The sequence below is a fragment of the Corvus brachyrhynchos genome, unplaced genomic scaffold (assembly GCF_000691975.1).
Source record: "Corvus brachyrhynchos isolate BGI_N302 unplaced genomic scaffold, ASM69197v1 scaffold97, whole genome shotgun sequence".
Lineage (NCBI taxonomy): Eukaryota > Metazoa > Chordata > Aves > Passeriformes > Corvidae > Corvus > Corvus brachyrhynchos.
Window position 1 is genome coordinate 1996150 of NW_008239758.1, and position 20069 is coordinate 2016218.

General features: G+C 38.5%; 1 protein-coding gene across 8 annotated transcripts in view; it reads left to right on the top strand.

The window, feature by feature from the left end:
- The window catches only part of SEMA6D (semaphorin 6D), a 226405-nt gene that overhangs the window by 91960 nt on the left and 114376 nt on the right, over nucleotides 1-20069 (top strand). For all 8 annotated transcript variants that reach the window (XM_017742589.1, XM_017742591.1, XM_017742585.1 and 5 more), the window contains one exon: nucleotides 2647-2727. The gene's annotated coding sequence lies outside the window, so the exon portion shown is untranslated. The remainder of the gene's footprint in view (nucleotides 1-2646; nucleotides 2728-20069) is intronic.

Consider the following 20069-nt stretch of genomic DNA (forward strand, 5'->3'; position numbering starts at 1 on the left):
TTTTTTCCTCCACTCTGTCACTCTCTTCTTTCTCTTTTCTTACAAATTTTCAAGCTTGCCTTAGCCTTTCACTTACTGAAAACATCCCAGGGTTTATCCAACCTGTCCTTCTAAGAGGCTCTCATCCCTGAATGCATGGAGCACGCTACAGTCATTTCCATCTACTTCCCACTCCTTGTAGTCAATGGGAACTGCTCAAAGCACTCTGTTGTAACTTTCTCCAGTCTAATCAGACTGGGGACTCCACCTTTGACCCTGTGAATCAATCAGCTGTTTTAACTTCAATAATCATACTGCAATGCTCTCCTCTTTTGGCTTCCTTAGCGCTACCCTTTCCTCCCTGTGCTCCTTGGTGAATTTGCCTTCTCACATCTCCAGTTGTAGGACGTTACAGGGAAGCCAAAGATTACCTTACCCAATTACTTTACCCAAGATTACCTTACCTAACTCAAATAATGATGTTAGAAAAGTACTTTTCTTAGTTTCTTCCTTTTTTTGTTGTTTTTGGCCATATTGTTTACTGGCCATTTTTCTCAGGTGATGCTCCCTTTTCTCTTTTCAGCAGCTCATTTTTCCTTTCTCCACCCTGTGTTGATTTCCTCCTCTACTCTTGTTTTCAAGGCAGAACCTTTGTGCCTTCTTTGGAACACTTCAGGTGCTTCTGCAAAGCTGCTTCTTCAAATCTCTCCTCAAAATGTGCTTTTACCAGGTTCCCTGCAGAAAGTACTGCTTGTCATAATGGTTGTTATCTTCTATTTTTTTTTCCCTCTTACTTCATACTGACCTACTGCCTTTTGTCCTCAATCCACTGTACAAATCCTGAGGAGTGTTTCCACTGTGCATTTAGCGAGGGCCGATGTTGTGGAGTCCTGCTCGTGAGTAGAACTCGGAGGAGCTGTGGTAAACAGCAGTGAAGGGAACAGTAAAGGCCAGGAGCAGTTGAAGTCATGGCTATATCCCTGCAGAATGGGCCTGGCACACTATTCTAGCGGTTAATATTTTTGGCAAAAATACAGATATGGAAACTATGTCCATGTCCAGATGTGCACAGAGAGAGCTGCCAGAACAGAGTAGTATACACGGTAACATATGCTGTTTTCTTACCTATGGAGAGATGCAAGTCCTTACCTTGGAGAAAGTGAAACGCTGAATAAGCTCTGGGATCAGCAGCTACGGTTCTGGGGTGCTTAACCACCTAAGTCATTCCCTCCAGCACCCTTTTGTTGTAATCTCCCTCCAATGATATTAAAAATACAGAAACCTTGGCCAGGTTGTGGTTGATCTAATTTATAAAACATTTTCTGGATATTAGCAGCTAGGGCAATGCACTTGTAGCTTTTAAATTGTGTTAAATATACTGTAAACTCCCTGAAAGAACCTTTCATTGAAGATTATTGTATGAAGATCTGAAGATTAAAGTGTCTAGATTAAAGATTAATGTGAAGTGCACTGGGATATTGTTTGATGTATAAGGAGCTATATAGTATATTTATCATGCACTTTTCAAAACTGCTTGGGGGAATTAGACACCCAGTTCCCTACATGTCTTTGAAAATCTCACTCTAAGGAATTTGTTGTTATATAGTGAAAATGGTAATATTTTCACTGGGAGCTTGAGTCAAAGAGGGAAGGAGAGACGTGGAAACCCTCTGTATTCAACTAGGGCTTGATGTTGGCTCCTTACAGTTTTTTTTATTGTTTGGAATTTGCTTTGTCATTGTAGAGAGACAACTTGGATTTGAGTGCTACAAGTTCATAAAACTGGTCTGACCCAAGAACATTGCTCCACCTGCTTATGTATTTCTTGTCACCAATTCCATTTCTTCTTTGCTCTCACTTCAAGATAGTTTTCATGTTCTCCTAAACAGAAGTAATTTAAACAGTGTATAAAATAACCATACAAACATTAATGAAACAAATGCATACGTGTACATATTTGTATTTACTGTGCCATATGCAAATTTATGCAAAAATAATTATGTTATACATGTATTTTTTTAAAATAATCCTTTTGCTGGAGTTTTTCTAAGTCTATTTTTCTGTCGAGAAATAGCAGTACTTTAATGAAAGAAATGTTCTACATATGGTAGAAATTACGTGTTTGCTTGTTCCTGAAGTGCTGCAGTACAAATAAGCTGTTAAATGCCAACTCTGAATGTTATTTTTCAGATGTTAAGAGAGATAGTCCTGTACTAAAACTATTAGGAGGCAAATTTATTTGAACTTCAAAACCCCTTTGATCTGAAAGGAAAATGAACTGCGTATGAGTTGTACGCTTCGTTAATTTAGGGTTGGCCAACTGTGTGCATTTTTGTTTGTTTGCTTTTTTTCCAGGAGGCATTCTTCTATTGAAGTTTATTAAAACTTATAATGCAGTACACTGTTACTTTTTTTCTGGTAAAATCTGTTGGATTGCTTTCATAAAAGGACAGTTTTTCCATAGAAAGTACCCTGTGAGAATCAGTATTCAGGTTCACAGGCACTTGAAAAGTCAATGTGCAGGTGTGTTGCATTCAGAGCTATTGTAGTGGTCTTATCATTAAACCTGCAGTAGGCATTTATAAAGTAAGGCTTTCACGGGTACTGGGTAAGTGTGATTAAAAATAATCATCTGTCTGATGAATATTTTCCTCTGACTTTTGGCAGGATAACCCATCTGAAACTGTGCCAGAGTTTACGGGAACACTGATGCCAGCAATTTAAGGATCTTCACATTTGGTCTCAGTGGTAAGTTCTAAAGATGTCATAGTAAACCACGTTAGAATATTACTGGTTTCTGTTATGTTACACTAAAATTGAATCTGTGTGAAAGATGAAGCACTTCTCCTTGACCAATACAACGATAGAGAGATAATAAGAACAAATATTGATCTCCGAGAGATTGAGCTCAGGAGCTCAGGACACAAGTTCTGAGCAATTTTTGTCAGACTAAAATCAAAAGGCCTTTTTTATTGTCCTTTCTACTAATGTAACTGCTCTCAGAAGGTTTGACATTGTACATTTTGGAGAATGTAACCATTGGGCAGACTCCAAAGAGAAAGTAAAATGCACAAAAGGAAATCCAGTGGCTTCTTCTTGCTGAAAACAAAGCAATAAGTTGTAAAATTACAAATTATTTTTCCCTTCTAATGCTCTCTTTGTTGTAACTACTCTGATTGATCAAACCTTGAGTCAGATTTTCAAATACTGCTGTGGAGAAATTGTAGGGAGATTTAATCTATCTGCATCTTGAAGCACAGAAGTCCTGCTGCAGAGATGATTTCCCAGCTTTTGTAAAAGAGAGGGAAGAGGCAGCAGCTGAATTCTGCTGTAGTTTTGCATCATTTGGAATAGACCTTCCATGGTAGCTGGGTAGAGTGGAATAATTCTTCAACAGGAACTCAGTGTTGGTGCTTAAGTGCTCAGCTTTTTCAGGAAGAAGGGCCTAATTTTAGATTATATTATTTGTGATAATATTGTGGTCAGAATTATTCTCCCTGTCATGCCATATACCTCATGGAGTGTTTTGGTCCCTGGGGAGGTAGGAAGTGTGGGGAGGCATGGGAGGGCACCCCACTGCATGTGCCACTCCTGCTCTCAGCAGCTCTAGGGGCCACTGCTGGAGGCAGGGCTTGGCCAGCCCTTGGACTCAGCGTGGCCAGTCGTGCCCGTGCTGCTTTTAGATCACTGTGATACAGATGTCAAGTACCAGCACTTCCAAGTCCTTACAGTTACAGGCTATTGAAGTATATATTTTTTGAATTAGATTACTCTGCAAAAGCAAGAACTTTTCTGACATGGAAACGTTCCTCTAGCAATTTATTATCATTAACCAAATACTTCAATAAAATCTCTGCTTCAGTTTAAAGATGTATTCAACAACAATAGCATTCCTATTCAGTCATGCTCTATTCATACAAAAAATGAGCATAATACTGTGTTATCATGAATCCTCAAGACAGATTACATTTTGTTATTGCTGGGTGACTTTTATAATGTGGGAATGTGTTTCTAATAAAGGACAGTATCTCCCTCAGAGCATACTGTTCTAGCAATGTTCTTTATTAGAAATAAAAGAATACAGCATTCATATCATGTTACTTGATCACATAACCAGTGTGCAGAACAACAAATTATCAAGGCAGTTTTGTAAGCAAATAATATGATCCTAACAACACTATTCTTAACTTTTCAAATTGTTGTTTGACATTACTAAAATCTGTAAGCACTGTGGCCTAGAGAGTTGAAAGTCAATGCTCTTCTGACAGACAGAATTTATGAAAGCCAGAAGTGGCTGGACTAAACTACTAGATCTTCTTCCCCTGAAAAAAAGCAAGACAGTAGTGACCTAGCAAAGGAAAACAGGAGAGCTGCATTTGTTGTCTCTTAGCTGAGGCAAATGAAATCCATTTTAAGTCATCTGAGGAGAGCACTAAAAACTATAACAGGGTTAGATAAAGTCCTTTAGGAGCTAGGAGAAAAATTTGGCCAACTAGAAAAACATACAGGGAGAGAGAAAGAGGAACTTGCATATTCATGTTTCCAGTAAATACGTAGCATATGCCTCAGAAGGAGTGAGGACCTTCAGGGCATGCTGGTGACCAGCTCGCTTGCTGAACTGCTCAATATTCTGTGCAATTAAAGGAAAGTGTGTATATGGATGTCTGTGAAAATGAGGAAAAAAGTGTTCCTTCTTCCTGCATTTCTTTATTTGACCATCCCTTCACACTTCATTTCAGCCGTTATATGGGTTTTCTGTTCATACTTTATTCTATTTTCTTGAGGCAAGAAAGATTTTCAATGAGAAGTTGATGAATGTCCATATTAAATTGGATCCCTTTTTTAATTAAGTTCATCTGAATTTAATTTTGCAATTTTACTTCAGTAAACTCATCTGACTCCAGATGTTGAATGTGATTTTTCTATTCCTTCTCTCACATAATTTTACCTGTAAAAGATTTATGACTTAGAGAGGCATTTCTGAACACTTTTGAGTGTTTTTAGCGTGTGTTTCGTGAATGGCTGGTACACATGACCAATTAGCATCCAAAAATACCACTCTGCACCCAGGCCTTCTTTCAATAGAGTCTTATTACTTCTATTACTTGAATTTTAAACAAATAATCAGCTTTTTAAAAAGCATTACCGATGCATTTAAAATGATAAAGGGATATTTTGCAGATATTTTAATTCTGCAGATATTTTAAAAGTGAAAGAGAAATCTTCAGAAGCTACAGGATTCCATAAGAAAAAATGTAAGAACTACTCACTTTGATTAAAGGAAATTCCAAACGATTTGGGGGGGTTTGGACCCTATTCTTTCATTACAATTGTTGTAGTGAATTGTTCAGAGCATGTTATTTGGACTTTGTAAGCATGGGAAACAAATACTGAAGTGGCTATGGTCTTAAAGATTTAAGATATACTAATTTTTTAAGACTTACTCATTGTGCTACCAAGAACAGTGACATTGCAGATTTAACTGTCACTGCATACTTTTCATATTCTGTCACGGCTTCTGGATCAGTGTGAATGGCTCTAATTTTAAGAATTACTCAGAATCCGCTCCTTAAATCTGGACGTATCTAATAACTTTGTATGTGACACATACGAGGCATTGTATCATGCAGGCTCTGGTTCTCATCAAAGAAACAGATACCCCAATTAAACTTTCAGATAATGCTAAAAAGAGAATAGTCCAACTGTAAACAAAAGGGTGGTTGTATTCTTTTTATTTCTTCAAAATGAAATCACTTTCCTTGAGAGTTTTTGCTGGTGTAAGCCTCTTGATATATTAATTTGAAATATTTATCCGTGCAGTCAATAGATCAAATTTTGAACATTTGTGTCAGTTCAAGGCTCATGGGATGCAAACTGCTGTGGGTGTGATTGGCAATGTGCTACTCCAGGTTTGTTTGGAGATTTCTTCAGAACAAGTGGAGTTCCCAGAACTGAGCAGCAGTATTGCTAATATGAACCAACTTCTCTATTTTCTCCTTTTATATTCCTCCAAGCCTCCATAATAGAACTTGGCACTGACTAAAGGATTTGAGGAGGTGTTGTTATTCCTGGAATCCGTGTGTTAGGGAAGGAAAGGAGTGAGGGACCAGCTGAGAGATGTCAGTGGCAAGGCTGTAGAGCTGTGCCTCTAGTGATTTTCCATAGGCAGTGGAGGAAGTCAGTTGCAGGGAGCTTCCTCAGTCAGAACCAGACCATAAACCCTGAGAATTTGGCTCTTCCGTTGTACTCAGGTCATGTCGTTCTGGTGAAAAAAAATGACCTTCTAGTGCAAATCTCACTTCTGTGAGAGTTAGATTTCAGCCTCTTTCTCATAATGCTTATCACTTACTACCTCTATATTAATTCATCTGTGTTTCCTAAAAGGACTTTTCACCATTCATCAATAGCAGGTGTGATTTGCTCATTTTTCTAGCAAAAGAAAGAAACATAACAATCCTCCATTGGGAGAAATGCTTCTGAGCTATAAAGGCTTCATGTGTGAGTCTGGATGGGACCCAAAGAAGGAACCACTTAGAAATTACAAAATGACACATTTTATGTTATTGTTAAATTGTCGAGATTTTCTATATATTTGCTGAGATTGTAACCATACAGGGTGTTTTCAAAGACACTAGAGAAGGGGATGTGAAACCTCCATGGTCTTAAGAATTCCTAATGACTGCCTGCCAATACAGCTGAATCCCGCAGGGTAATGGGGGGAATGCCTACCATGTAAATATAAAGGGGGTTATTTAGGAGACCCAGTGAGCTGTGAATTATTGCCTAGGTTGTCACAAAAAAAAAAAAGGAAAATGAGTTGTGAAGAGGAAAGAACGTGTGCTGAGTTCTGAATAGCTTTGTAAGACTTTTTCTGAGATAGATGGGGAAACTTACACACACTCTGCAAAAAGAGATATCTGTTCTGTCAGATTGCAGATGCATCAGCCACCCAGATTACTGTGAAAAACCCATTAAAGAAACAAAACTGGGTTATTTTTATGCCTGAAAAATGCATGAATCAGAAGAAAATAATTTTAGTTCAATAAGTGAATTTAAGATCTTTGTGGGTCTGGTTTCTGGTGAAACTGCATTTAGTAGGACCTCGTCTGGGCCCTTGTAGGTTAAAGAGTTAAGAGCTTGACTGATAGCAGAGCTAGTAAGGGCCACCTTCCAAGCCTGGTTGTGTTGTGCATCATTGGCACAAAATAATTGAAATTATATATTTGGAAATACTTCTAAAAAATTTCACTTCATGTGCTGAAGCTCATAATCTGTATCCTAAAGGGATAGTCTGAAAATCTACACTGTCCACTTGTTTAATATTATGTATATGCAAATATTTACTTTCTTTTAATGGGAAGAATTTAATCTAAATTATGAAACTCATCTTTCTGTTCACTTCAGGCACTTTGACACGATTGAGGAAAAAAACTTAGGGTTGTAAGATCTAAACAGGACATTGTATTTATGGCATGAAACTCATACAATCTCTGTATTTTTTGTTCCGTTACATTGTAACAGGAACTTATTTGCTGTCAGCATTGTATCTGTTTAAATGGAGCCTGTGAGTTTGTAAGTATGGTGACAGAAAGAGCATATGAAATGAAAGAAACTTATGTCAGCTGTGTTAAGTTTTTACAGCTAGTTCCTTTAAGCAGATCTGGCTAGGAATAATGTCTTGGTTTTAAAAATTCAAGCTTTTTTTTATTTCTTTAAAATCCCACTTTCAGTAGAATAAATAAAATTTTATCCAAAGACAGAATAAAAGGGGAAGACTAAGACCACAGAATGCTAAGGAAGGAGTATTTCTCAAGGAGTTAGTCTTTTTCAAGAAAGAGCTTTGAGATTTTGTTGCTGAAATTAACAGAAAAAGTAAAATTTTTTTATCTACATCTAAAGGTGGAGTAGAATCCTTCAGATGTCTCAGTAATTGTTGTTAAGAACTTTCTCTCCTGAGCTGAGTGGTTCTAAATTAAATGATTTGTTTTTCAATATGAATAAGGTTTTCTTTTCCGTTAGCTTACATGTAATCAAACACAGTTTGAGAAAGAGATGAACCATGTCAGTGTAATTCCCAAGATGAGAAATGAATACCTGAAGAACTTCATTCTTCTAAGATAAAAAATGCATTACTTTAACATTTATTCCTGGTGATTCTGCTAAGTAGTGGTTGTGGTGTGGATTCTTGTTACACAGAGAATATTCACCAAATTATATATAAACATGACACTGCTTGTACTGTAAGTCCATTAGTAGTGAAATATCCCCAAATATCTTAAAGACTTTACCAATAGAACTGTTCGAGAACATCAAAAAGTTATTAAAGATGACAGATTAGACCAACCAGAAAAGAAGATTCGGTTTTGAACAAAACTAATGGTTTCCAAACATGAAATATGCACATATATTTGAACCATTTCTTTATTTTTCTTAGGTTTCACCTAGCAAAAGTAAATGTGAAACTCTAGTCTGAAAGTAAATCAAGGCCCCAGGGAGGAGGGAGAGATTTATGTTAGTAAGACAAAGTCAGGTAGTGCAGAGGATTTGGAATTAAGCTGAGTTTCATTTCCTCCAAACAGACTGTAAGATGACAGCCCAAACTCCATGAGAGATCTTGGAAGGGTCTGTAGGCAACTATTTGGGTGCCTTCCATGAAGTGAGGGTTAGTCCTTTTCTGTTAAAAGAAATATAAACTACGGTGTTTGGAAAGAAGTATAACATAAAGGCAGGTCCATAAGAAATCTTACATGACACTGGTGCTTTGTGACATGTATGTGACATGCAGGTAGGATCTCTTCAAAAGCAGTTCCCCTTTTTACCAAGGTCTGAGCTAACAGCTCACTGGATGTCCATGTTGTGGACTGATGGGATGATACTGCATTCCATAAAAATGGATCATTCTTCATTCATGAGAATTAATAGTACAGTACAATGAAGTGATTAATTAGTTTCTTTATTTTCTTTCTTACTAACTGTTCATAGTCAAAGTGCAAACAATAAGTAGTAATTTAAAACAAACAAACAAAAAATCCCCAAAGAAACAAAAAAAAAAACCCCCACACAAAAACCCTACTGGTCCTTCAATTGTATCTGTTACATGCTAGTGCAGAATTACTAATGAGAACATGTTTAGGTATAAATAAATCTTTTATCCTCATTATAACTCCACTGTGTTCCTACAGTGAAGTCATCCACACAGAGCTGATTATGGGTTGAAAGCCTCAATAGCCTCTTTTATTTATAATAAATATTGCATACTAATGTTAACAATGTCATTGTGCAGTGTCTCAATAGAGGATTATGACTTCATGTAATGTTAGCTTGATGTCTCTTCTCTCCTGTAATGGAGTCAATTTTCCTTACAAAGGAGATGAGAATCACTTATTCACAAATCTCGTAACAAATATTCTATGTGCGTTCTATGTTAACCCAATATTAAGGTGGCACAATGAAGCTCAAAGAGAGGAAACACAGAATTGAAGTTCAGTGCTTAATCTTAATTTACCCCTGTTGTGTGCACTGAAATGCACTTTAAAGTTAGAAATCTCTATTTCCCCCCAAATATTTGAAATGTGAATTACTACATTTTTAGGTATAATTGCACAAATAGGTGCGTGGAATATTCCTAAAATGTGCATGACTATAAATAACACAATCATAAATGTGATTTTGTGGCCCACAGCTCATGGAAAGAGAGGATGAGCTGTATTTATATTAATGAGCAAAGAGTAAGGCAATCTTCCATCAGCTGCCAGAGACAAGCAGCACGTTGGGGAATAGGAACCCATCTCAGGCAGCACTTAGGCACATGCTTAACCTCAATTAGGGCATCAGTGGGACTTCAGAATAATCTTAAACACTGAGGAGAAAAAGGAACTCATGCACTGGCATTAAGACTCGTATTTATATAATAAAGCAAAATATTTGGTAAACTATAGCACAGTCATTTGATGTATGTATGTAGATACTGTGTACTATTAACATAATACCATTGGATGCTTAGCTCCTGAATGCCTTCAAAATAATTTATCTGAATGCTCATGAGGGAAGTTCAGGCTAAGATGAAAAGCATAAATCCACCTAACAGCTAACAAATAATTCACATTAACTGAGGACATGTGCAGAATGCAGAATTTTATGATAACTAAAGGGCAGAATATTACAGCTCTTGTGAAAATACCAGCTCATATTAGTGCAAGTTTGCACCTTAACATAAACAATAAAATGAAACAAGACTTAGCCTAAAACAGAATTCAAGTAGAAACTGAATCCTTTTTAGTGGAATAGGACACCTCTGGTAGGAAACAATTTCAGAACCAATTCTATCATCCCAGTTTTTCACATCTGTACAAAAAATAGATGTCACATTGCACAGACCAGTGCAGGTACTGAAAATACACAGATATTTCTTGCAGAGAAAAGAATGTTTGATATTTGAGAGACTTATGTCCCATTTAAACTAAACTCATGTCTATATTTTCGTTAGAATATCACTTCTAACTGCAGTGTAATCCTGCCCGATTTGTCTGGAGATCTTGCAACGTGTTAACATTTTTATCTATTTCACAGATATGATTTTCAAGAGCTATTATTTCAATTATTTATTTTAGGAACTGCTGGCTAGATTGTCTCCTTTCTGCCAGCATAAATTTGGAGGTATTCCACCCATGTCAGAAGTCAACTGCACATTTACACCAGTGTGTCTATAAAGGATTAAGCATTTGCCCTCTGGTCTGTTTTCTAAGTTTAATTGCATACTCATAACGTTATTTTTTTTTTCTTTTATTTTTATATTAGTGTGTACTAATTAGGAGCAATTTTAAACTACAGAATTATGTGAATTGTGGTGGAATGAACAAAAGAGACAATATGTACATGATACCCTGTAGCTGGGAGAGATGATGGGCTCCTGTGTGCACAAGGGAAATTGGTTAGGAATTACCTGATCTTTGTGCCCGTAGTCAGTACAAGAGCACAGGATAGAAATGAGTGTGAAAGGAGGGGAGCAGTGAGCAGATGTAGTTTCAGCTCGTTGACAAGATAGCATTTCAGGGGAGGTGTGCAATGCTTTTGGTGCTCTGGTAGCACGGATGTGTTTGCTGGTGGAATTCGTTACCTCTGTGGTGTTAGCTCAGCTAAAAAACAATTGGACTTTTTTCAATTAACTCCCGAAAGACAGGCCTTTGACTTCGTGCAGGGCTCTCTGCAGGATCCATGGAGTCTTAAAAATTTCTATTACCTCTGGCTCAATTTTGTGTCCCTTTGCTTCAGTGGGGACTGTTCACCTGGCCCCAGTCAGGATCCCAGCGTTTGATCACAGCACTTTGGGGCTCTGCCCTTGCTGCAGGAGGGCTCAGGCACAACGGTGTTGGAGTTTTGGCCATGGGGTAAATAACCCAGGCGAATGTAAGGCTCCCAACATCAGCCATTTTCACAACATAAAAAATTCCAAAGGGATTTTCCTTCGAACTTTAAAATATGTGCAGGACTCATGTAACAGCCCAGCAGGTTTTGAGAATTTAAAAATAAGTGAAAATGGAGATTTTTGCTGAGATCCTATTTCCAGTTTAGGGGATGCGTTTCTAACTGGACTTCCACCTCTTGTAACAAACAGGGGCCAAAAGCTCCCTCTGAGTGAGGGAATTCCCCAATCCTGCAGGTTCCCTCTGGCCACGTTGGTGGACATGCATGGAGGAGCCTCCATGAAACGGCCCAGAGCTCTGGCCACTGCTGGAGGCCACTTGAGGATGGTCAGTGCAGGAACTCTCTCCCACCCAGGGGTGATGCTGGGCACACACTCCAGTGAGAACCACACATCAAAGGAGTCCTTGTAAACAGATAATTAACTTTATGTTCAATTATATGTCCAAAAATTAACCTGAAAATTGATGTTCCAAAAAACAACAACAACAACAAAAAAAAATTCAAATATTTTACCTGCTCTCACTATACTCACTACAAAAATCCTCCAAAAATTTCTCTTGAATAAATAAGCTTCTACTTACATAAATAAAGAAGCCATATTTAGATTCCAGTTCACCACGTAGGAGAAATTTGGCAAATCTAATGTTTTCAAATCAATTTGGTATGTGTTATGAGAATAATGTCAGTGGAAAGGTTGCTTTTTAATTTTTTTTCTTTAAAAATGTAAAGGCGAAAGAAGAAAGTTGGCTTTGATAAACAGCAAAGCAGTGCTTTAAATAGCTAGAGCAGTGATAAGGCAAAGAGCTTCTAAATAAATGAGGCGTGAAAGGTTTGGGGTTTTTTTTTTTTTTTAACTCCAAATGAAAGTTGTGTATTCATCGCAACAGCTTTAAATTTTGTGAAACAGGACAGCAATATATTTTAGAGTTTCGAGCAAGGAAGCAGAGAGTCTTGCCATAATTGAATATGTACAACATCTCTGCAAAGAAGACAAATAACAATATCTTAAGTGCTTTCACCTTGACCAAAGAAATTCTATAAGACACAAGTAATTTTGAGTTTGCCACAATAAAAGAGCACTGGAATCTGGAGTTTGATAAAACCGCTCTGTTGGCTGGGAGGTTTGCCTTTCAACTGTGTTTGATGTGATATTTGGTTCATTTTGCCAAAATATTTTATGCCAAGTATTGCTATTAAATCTTTTATATTGCAGAGATTTTTGTCAACAGACAGACAAGGATTGGGTTTTAAGTGGAGTTAATCATTGAACTCAGGGAAGAGAAACACTGGGGGAGTTCTTCTCTTGTACAAACAAACCACCATGCAAGCTTCAGCCATTTCTATAATTATTACCCCATTTTCAGAATAGTGTAGGTAAAATATAAAATCTGTCTCTCTCTCTGATCTCTATTCATATATAAGTCTTGTAAAACCTATTAGAAGAAACAGATAATTAAAATAGAAAAAGCCATGTATTTGCCGCAGCTGCTGGTATATTGAGTCTTTTGAAGTTTACTTTAAGCAATTATATTTGAGCACTTCTTTTGGAAGCCTAAGAAATAACATAGAACTTTCTAAGATATTGTTGTTTCTGACTCTTTCGATTCTTTGTAAATACTGTATATCAAAATGAGAGATTAAATGCTGATTTATGTAGCCTTTAAAAAAACAAGTTTTAAAGGAAAAAGGATTTCCATAGAAAAAAGTAGTGCCCTGCCTTTTTCCCTGTAGCCTCCAGCATGTCCAAAACAGTGACTTTTTAAAATAGTATTTTTAATTGGTTTTTGTGGTTTCATTTTACTATTCGATTTACATTGTAAATGTGGGCATCTCTTCAATGGTAAATACATGTTGCATCTCTTCAAGGGTAAATATATATTGCAGAGGTGTGGTTCAGTGTTTCTGTTGCTACTGTGCACTCAGGTGGGTGTAATCCCTGAGCACAGATTAGCCCTGTAATGGGTGCTGCTGCTATTTGCAGCCATTTGGCAACTGATCCCATACCAGAGAGAAGTAAGGGCATAGCTGCACATGGGTTATACTGAGTAATGTTTAGCAGATTTTCCTGTGGTATTACTGAAACTCTAGCTTGTAATTCTTAAAGCAAGATCTACGCTCCATCACCAAAAGCAGCGAGGTGTGGTAGTCAATTGTGGTTGGGATGTGGGAGAGAAAATCTGTGGCACAATCCAAGATAAGGAATAGATCATAGCCTGACAACAGGGCAGCTCTCGCTACCTAATGAAGCCATAGTTCCTAATGAGCTTGTCCTCCTGAGCCACTGAGGATAATGGATCTATGCAATTCTGGAGTCCTTTCCCCCTTTCACAGCCCAGGCCCAACTGGGAGGCACTGTGACATTTAAGGATGACTGCCATTTTCCATTGCTGACGCTTCAGTTAAAATGATTTGTCCTTGTGTTTCTTATTTTCCACAGTAATCACTGCCATAACTCTGTGTCCAGTGGTGTTTGACTGTGAAAGTGACACACACACTAGGGAACGTGTCTAGGAAAGGAGCAGACAACATGGCAACTGGTGCTAAAGTAGCATCATCCCTCGTGGGTCTGTAGCACTCTGCCCCAAACATGGACAAAAACTTGCAGCACGGACCAAAAAGTCAACCTGCTCAGGCCCTGCAGCTCTCCTGGGTCAGCTGCAGGCCATTGCTGGTCTGGGTTTGGAATAAGGTGTTAGGTAGTGGTCCTGTCTTCCTTAACAGCTGTCTGATCAGGAGGAGCATGCAGGGCTGGAGTGCCAGGTGCGATCTCAGGTATCATTTAGGGCCTGGTGGGAGGGTGCAACACCGCGTGCTGATGTTCATTGCCTTTCTTTGGGTAGGCTGATGGCTCCTTGAAAATTGGCTTGGCAGCACAGCACAAAAATCGCAGTATGGATGCCACAAGTTTTACAGGAACTACTCTGTGGATGCTACATAAGAGTTTTACAGGAACTCTGTTCTGGCAGCACCCAAAAACATTAATTTTCCCCACTACTCGCTTTGGCTGCTGCTGTTCCTGCTGTGTCTATAACCAGAACCTAAACCCGACAGACCCTGCAGCTGTCAGCTCACCATGCAGCCACAGAGGAAGGTCAGGCAAGGAGTAATCCCAGTAAGATGTTGTTTAAGAAATTCCTGTGCCCTGGATATGACAGAAAAGACTTAACAGTGACTTCTCCAAAAAAAAAATACAATTCCATTTCATATTATTTTAAGGAAGATGATGAGACCACCTTAAACTTTTGGAGTATATATAAAAGAGTATAAATAACAGCTCTCTGAGCTGTTTTAAGCCTTTTAAAATTTGTATTAATCACACAGATTTCTGTAGCAAACAAAATAAATAAAAATCCTTCCAGCAGAGAAACTTCTGTTGCAAGTACTCAAAAATAGAACCCTGCACTGAAATTTCCAAATTAAAAATTTTATTTCCAGCACACTTTTTTTTTTTCCTCAGAGGAAGCTTTTTAATTAGACTCTCTGCTAACCTGTTCCTGCTGTAAGGGCAGTACGTGGTGTGGGAAGGTGGCTCTCCCAATGCAGTGGGTGACTCCAGGAGATGGAGCTGAAGAGCAGCAGGATGAAGGGAAACACCGTGACTTGTCAGCCCACCCACAGACAGGAGCCATGCCTCGTGTGAGCCCTGGGGCTTTAGTTTAAATTTAGAGAGTTTCTTCTGAGGGAGCTACCCATGGAACCCTGCATCCTAGATCTCTTTGTTGTGCACAGAACCACTGCTTGTGTGGCCTGTGTTAAAGAGCAGAACCTACGTATGTTTAAAATAAAGGAGAAACACAGTCCAGTTTATGACTCAGTCCAACCAGCATCTGTTCTGGGGACAGAACAAGGACAGAAATAAGGAAGATGATGCTGAAAATATGGTCAGTTCTACCCAGGGACACTTTTTTCCCAGGAACATGATGTGGTCTTCAGACACTTTCTTTAGTCCAGCTGCGGAGAATCCTGGGGTACAGAGACATCATGTAGCCAAGGCTGCTTCAACTGTCACTCCTGTGGAAGGAGACACTCGTGAATGTGAATCCCTGGATTCAAGTCTTGAGAAGCCCAAACAATCCAGGAGTGACTAGATCTTGCACCCTAGTGAGTCCCTAGAAATCAAGTCTTGAGTCTATCACCAGGACCTCCTACTGTTATTTCATTTTTGCCTGTATCACAACACCCAGGTGTCCAGTAGATACAGTAATGCCATGCTGCCACAGAGAGGTAAGGAATATTTTTCTGAACAGAAGTGGAAACAGCTGCTCTGTAGTGATTCTGAGTTACCTTGAAACATGAGCAGTGAAAATGCAATGTCTCTTGCCTACAAAGTCTCTCTGAGGCTTTAATTTTCAATCGAAAGGTTTTGCTCTCCAAAAATTTCTCCTCACTTAAAAAGAGGAAAGATGCCCTTTGCTGCTTTTGCCTAGAGCCCAGTATCTTCTGACATTCCGTGGCAGCTGTGGCTGCTCTTCTTAATGCAAAGAACATCTGGGCTGCCTGAAATTCTGGGAGAGAAGTGTCAAAAGTGTCATAGACATCCTTGAGCAAAGAAGGATCTTCACTTTTATTACACAGAAGTGTCAAAAACAGCATTATTGAACATCAGGTTGCAATTTGGCAAGCAGAATGTAAGTCTGAATAGATGTGACAAAACCCCTTCTAGGAAATTGCTACTTAGTGTTATTTTTTCATCTTTTAAAATTAGCATTTAAAGGAAAAGCACAAATGGGGAGCCTCTAGGTAACCCTGACAATGCCAGCTCCCAGCTTTCTTTTTTTTTGTGCTTACTTCACAACCTCATTGCTGTCCATTGAGTGACTGAGATTGATTAGATCAGTGTCATCATCAGTGAAATGCACTGCATTGATCCAGCCTCACTCACAAAGCCAGCTCATGTGACGCAGCTAATTTGACATCATTGAAAGTTCCAGCTCCAGAAGGTCACAGAGCTGGACTCAGGACACTAGTTATCATTTTATCCTTGGAACAGGGTCAGCTCTCCTGAGAAATGCAATGGCTTTTTGTCACACTCTTAATTGTTTCTCCATGGTTTGTATAGGATAAACCAGGCTTTCATAGTTTGATTGAATTTTTATGGTGGACAGAAGATAATTATTACCTCTTAATGCTAAATTTTTTTTTTTTTAAGTCAGATTGAGCTCTTTGTTTCTTACTCAAGTACAATTCTACTAAGAAAAGCTTCAGATAAGGACAGCAAATGTCTTTAGATAAGGGTGGCAGTGTGATACATATCATGAAGTACTTAATTTACAAAGGAAAATATGGCACTCGTTAAAAGCTTGTTGGAACAGTGTTGAATGCAATGTTCCTCTCTTCTATTAGCGCATCTCTCTTTCCCACCTTCCCCTCTTTTCCCATTTGCTGCTGTTGTCTTCTGAAACTTGAGTGCTGCAGTCGAGATGTCGGGCTGAACCAAGTTTGAGGCGGTGGAGTTAAGTAAACTCAAAGGTCACACACAGTCAGAGAACGGAGGAGTTGCAAGGAGACCTGCAGACAGGCACCGAGCCTGGGCTGTCAGCGTCTGAGCACTGTCAAGCAGTTCAGCTGGACCTCCTCTGAACAGGGTCCATTCCTGATGAAAGGCTGTGCCTTCAGGAAAATGGCCATCAGGCTGTTTGCTTCATGCTTTAAGACGGACACCAAAATCCCACACCACTTTCAAAGATGTGTGGTTTATGTAAGCAGCACAGCATGAAAGTGCTTGTGTAAAAGTTATTTCTCTTAAAGAGAAACACTGAAGTGTTTAGAAAAAATGGTTTCTTTTTACTCAACAGAATTCAGTGGGCAAAGCTAGGAATTTAAGTAGGTTTTACAAGCTGTGTCATTGCTTTGTTGGCCCTTTTCTCAGAGTCAACCTAGCAGCTTATCTTTTATTTCTTTCCCTGTATTTGCTGTTAAAAAGTCAGCATATCCCAGTAGTTCCCACTGCTTCCCGTTCCAAATGCAGATCAAAATGCCAGCTTTCTAATGGTGAATGTCACGTATAATTTCTCATAGAAAAGAAAGTGCTTGATAAAATCTCTGCAATAGTTTCTTCTTACTTTGTTACTCATATAAGGGTTTCATGTGTTTTGGGGCTTTGTTGGTTCCTTGGGTTTTTGGTAGTGCTTGTTTGGTGGTTTGGGTTTTTTTTTGGAAGCATGCCTCAGGTCATCTGTAAAGCAAGCAAAAAAGGAGACACACCAAAGTGCTAAAGTACAAGGAAACAAAGGGAAGGACAGCTGTGGTACTGTTGTGGACGGTGGCTTGACACCACTTTTTTTTGATGAATTATTATATCATAATTTCTGAGTTGTTCAAAGGTGATTTGTGGAGAAGGATTTTTGCAAAGCAAGCAACAAAGAATTGATATGTGTTTGGCAATACAACATTTATAATGATGATTAACAGAATAGTGAGTTAAGATAGCTGGTTTATTGAAAGATATAAAAAACAAATAAATCTTTATAGAAATTTTCTTTTAAAAATCTAGTATTTTGACATATGCATAGAAATAGGGTAGATCCATATTGAATACATAACTCTCCAAAAATAAAGGTCTAATGCAGACCAAAGGTAGATGACAAGCAGTAATGTAACTGTTCTATCTTTTGTAAGTCTTTCAAAAGTTTCATCCTAGCAGCTTTTAAAACATAACTTGCAATCGACAAATCCTGCTGGGCTCCTATTTATAGTATCCTAATTTTCAAAGAAAGCAAATCGGGCAACTGTTTTTAACATGAATAATATTGCTCCCAGCACTCTGCTTCCAGCCCACACATTGTGTTTTTTGGCATGAGTGTGGCAATTAAAAAAAATAAACAGCTCCTTTTAATACTTTTTATATAGTCAATGCTGACACAGCTGGCAAAGAAACTCAGTGAAAGGTAGACATTCTGCTCAAAATGTAATCTAACATATTGTTGTGTTTAGTTGTTAAAATGTAATTTTCCTGAAAGAATATTTTAAACGTAAGTTTTTATTTTGTGTAGAATTTCTAGTATATTGAAATCTGATAACAAAGAAGATTATAACCTTTTAAAGCAATAGCACTTGTGACGCTGGATAATTCAGTCAATGGCTTATTGAACTTCTTAAAATATTGTTAACAAAAATCAGGAACCGAAATTAGGTATGATGCTTTATCCTTCAGCAGAATATAATAGTCTGAGCTAGTAAAATCAATTTCTTTTAATAAAATTCTGTCAAAGCAGAAAGTTCAATAATAAATGCCTTCAACTATTTAAAGGGAAGAGAACTTCTAACAGAATTACAAGTAGTTTGTGATTTGCTTCAACAACAACAAAAGTTTGTCTAGTTCCTTGACCTAAGTCCTATGAACAAGTATGAAGTGAGATTATGGAATGGTAAGTATTTCACTAGAGAAAACACAGGAATATATTTCTTTTAGAGAATGGACATAGGTAACTAATTATTTGTCACACCTGTCCAGAAATTCTCAACCTACTTTTATTTTTAAAAATCATGACTTTGTGTGAGTGCTTACGATTAGGATGCTGTACTTCAACATTTTATTCCCTGTTGGAGGCCAGTGCAGCGGCAGCCAAGCAGAGCTGGGTGCCGGCGGGACTCAGGAGGATTCTTAGCAAGAGCTGGGTGGTGCCTGTGTGTTGCAAAAGCCGCCTGTGCCCCAAAGCATGGCCTGGGGTTCTTGGGACAGCCCTGTGGGAGGGGTGCATAAAGAAACCAGTGCAGAAGGAGCCCAGTGTCAGCGCTGGGGGAACGCGAGGGGTTGCTGGGGCTGCGTGCGCAGCAGCTCAGCACTTACCGACGGTCCCGGCTCACGGGTGCTCACCTGCCGAGTAACAACAGGACCTGTGCTGCTTGTGCTACCTGGGCAGTGGGACAGTGTCTCTCCCAAGCCATCAGAGTGGCCACCATATCTGGTGTTCCTGTCAGCTTGTCTTCAGTCGTTTTTAAAAGTAATTTTTTTTTAAAGATCCACCTTTTCCTTTCACTGATTATCAGTATATCCTTGGTATCAGGGTCTTCCAACTCCCAGTTGTTTCTCTTTCTCTCAGACTGAATTGTAAAAAGAGCAGGTGTGCTGCAAAAGAGGTATCTGCCTTTTATAATCTGTAAATTGTCTTCTGGGTACAAAGTTGGAGTATATGGATTTAAGCTTATAAGAGCTTAACAGTCATTTGTAATGTGTGTAACATGAGGTGAAGAGAAGCATTTAAAGTTTAGAGCGACCTTCAGTAGAGAAGAGAATTATCTGGTGACTGCTATTGTTGATCTTGGAATGTGTTTCAGATGTTAGGTGTGGACTTTATATCACCCTCGGGGCACTTAATAACAACTAAACGAGCATTAACTGCTGAAGTCAGTGGAGTTTTGTCAGTGTGAATCCAGGGGCATTGTTGTCTTTGTCTTGTCACAAAATAAGTTCAAAATAATCGTGCAGAAAAAGGAGTGGAAAGGAAACATTCTGAGGTCTGATTCTCCAGTCATTCCATCCTGTTACACCAGCACATCTGTGACCAAGACAATAGTGAATTAAACTTGTCCTCTCTGACTAGGAAAAATGTAATGCAAAAGATTTCAGTCATATAGAAATTCCTTTCTAGTGAAAATAAAATTAAAAGAGGAGGAGAACTTCTATGGGGCGGGTGCTAATCCTGGAATTTTTGTCTAACTAGGCT